Source organism: Ictidomys tridecemlineatus, chromosome 16 (assembly GCF_052094955.1).
Source record: "Ictidomys tridecemlineatus isolate mIctTri1 chromosome 16, mIctTri1.hap1, whole genome shotgun sequence".
Taxonomy (NCBI): Eukaryota; Metazoa; Chordata; class Mammalia; order Rodentia; family Sciuridae; genus Ictidomys; species Ictidomys tridecemlineatus.
In genome coordinates, this window is record NC_135492.1 from 25,179,782 (window position 1) to 25,182,570 (window position 2,789).

The 2,789-nt window shown below is 52.3% G+C and overlaps 1 pseudogene; it reads right to left on the reverse strand.

The window, feature by feature from the left end:
- Window positions 1-444: 444 nt before the first annotated feature.
- Window positions 445-2,789, reverse strand: part of LOC144371262 (arylsulfatase D-like) — a 12,539-nt pseudogene continuing 10,194 nt past the window's right edge.

Genomic DNA, 2,789 nt, shown 5'->3' on the forward strand with positions numbered 1-2,789 from the left:
GGAGGCCAAACCTTAAGAGCAATGGGTGGCGCGGGGCCCAGCGAATGGGCAGAGCTGGGGGCGGAACCGAGCAGAGTGAGTGGAACCTCACCCCAGTAGGAGGGGCGAGCCGGGCCTAGGGAATCAGGTGGGGCGGAGAGGAGCAAGAGGAGCCCAGCGAATGGGTGGAGCTGGGGGCAGAGCTAGAAGGTCTGAGTGGAGCCCGACTAGTGGGCACAGCTGGGGGTGGAGCCAAGCGGGGCTGAGTGGAGCCCCACCCCTAAGAGCAGAGGGGCCAGGGCCAGCAGAAACACGAGGGAGGCAAGGCCTGCCCCGGGGTCCCCAGGAACAAGGAGCCTCCAAGGGAGCTGAGGGCGAGGCGGGCTCATGCGCACGTGGTGAAGGAACAGGACAGGCGCGCACATGGTGAAGGAACAGGACAGGCGCGTGTGTCTAGAAATCCCCTCAGAGGTCGCCTTCGACCCAGCGGGGAGCGGGCCCTGGGGCTCCCGGCCTGAGATGTGACCCCAGAGTCCGCTGAGCTGGCGCAGTTCCCCCCTCACAGCGGAGGCCGCGAAGCGAGGCTGAGGACCTGCTGCGCAGCCTTCTTCGTCCCTCCTCAGGGACGTGGGGGACTCTCCGTGTGTCCAGGTGGGTTGGGGTCCGGGGGTCTCTGGGAGGGTCCTGGGATGTCGCCTTGGAGACTTTGTTTCTGGGCGAGAAACTGGTCCTAGCCTGGCCCCCGCGGTCCCCCGCACTGACCTGGGTAGTGCATCCTGGCCCTGGGCAGGGGGAGAAGCGCGGACGGGAGCGGAATCGACCCGCCAGGGCGACTTTGGGGACTCGCTGCAGCTCTGAGCAGGACACGCCTTTCAGGCTGGACAGAGGCCAGCGCAGCCCTGGGGTCTCTAAGGGACGGTATAGGGTGGAGGGGTGCAGGGGTGACGGCGACGTGGTGGAGATGGACAGGTGGACAGTTTTGTCCTCTATAAAACAGTAAACACTCCGTGTCGCAGGCTCCGCCCTGGACAGTGAAGACACAGGTGAAGACCCCTGGCCTGGAGTCCCCGTGTCTCCTGGGAGTCCCCTCCTGTTTCTGGTCTAGACCTAGAGTTCAGGCGCTGAGCAGGAGTCGGACACTAGGTGGCACCAGAGCTGTGCAGGCGCCAAACAGGCGTGGGCTCCTTTAGGTCCCTGATGTCCTGACACCCTCCATGGGGACATTTCCACTGCTGAGTTGTCACACTGTCACCTCTCACGGTGTCACTCAGCTGCCCCGAGACCCTCCTACCTGAGATAAAGGCCTCCTTCAGGAGATGGCCTTTGCCGCCTTCTGTAGTTGCGTCCCCATGAGTCCCCCCAAAATTCCAAGGACATCTGTCAACCTATCCCACCTTGTGCTCCCAGGGCTTAGTGTCATTTCCCCCGTTAGACGTGCTGAGCTGAGCATTGGACACCAGGTGGCGCCAGAGCTACGCGTAAACTCTCCCTGAAGCCACAGCCTTGGGCTCTGTGCTCATGAGCCTGGTTCCTGGAAAGCCTTCAGGATTCCTCTTAAGAGCAGCAACTAGTTTTAGTGTAACCAAGTGAAGTTGATGGATGGAATAAATTTTCCCGCCAGGAAAGAGAGGAATATTACACTCTGCCCAGAGTGTTTTGGTTCCATCTTCTTAGAAAGCAAAATACACAATTAGATCCACAAGTGAGGCGAGGGTCCGAATTCAGCCATGACTTCTCCCTATAAGTGTCATTACTGGGAGGCTTCTGGAATCCCTGCCAATGTTGGGGACATTTTCTTCTCTTTATGGGGGGTTCTAATTTTCATAAGCCAAGAAATAGAATTCAATCAGAAGCATCCCCACCCGATGAGTTCCATTAGTGTTCTACTGAACTAAACTACATAAAGATGAATTAATGTGCTCTGGTTTCTAGAATAGAGTTTCAATTCAAATGTGTGAGCCTGTGTATTTCTTGCTATCTGAGAAGATATAATAAAATAAAATTGCATCCAAAATCATAATAGTGGATGACACCTTTTTTTTATTTATTTCATTTTGGGAGGTGGAGAGCATTGGGGATTGTTCCCACAAATGCTTAACCACTGACCCACATATCCAGGCATTTGTCTGTATATTATTTTGAGACAGGGTCTTTCTAAGTTGGTAAAACTGGGTTTGAACTTGCAATTCTCCTGCCTCAGCTTTCTGAGCTGCTGGGATTACAGACTTGCAAAGTCCCACCTGGCTTACCTCTTTAAAAAAAATACATTTTAAAGTATACATTTAAAGTATACATTTGTTGCATGTAATGTACATATACATAATAAATCACTTGCTTCTATAAAGCCTTCATTTTGCAAGATGCCTTTAAGAATGTCAAAGGGCAAATACCTATAAATCTTGTTGGGTGTTTTACAAACCTCGGGCCCAAAGGAAATATGTGGGGCCTGAGAGTTTCTTATAGAAGTGTCTCCTGCAGGGTTTTGACTTTTTTCATGTCTCAGCTTCAGTTTCTTCATTTGTAAAATGTGGCTCTTGATCTCTGCTTCGTGGTGTTGGGAGAATTCAGCCATATGTTGGTAGGAGACAGCTGCCTTAGAAGGTCCCTTAGGTCCTGAACCCATAGAACATGTGCTGTCAATCCCTCATCCCCTCTTAGAGTCTGTGGCAGTGAAATTGAATGGGTCATCTATATGAAGAACATCATGGGGACTTTAATAGAAATTAAAGATCCTTGCATTGGATCTGTAGAGCGCTTTCAGTAGTATGATGTTTTAACAATATGAATTCTGCTTATACAGGAACGTGGGA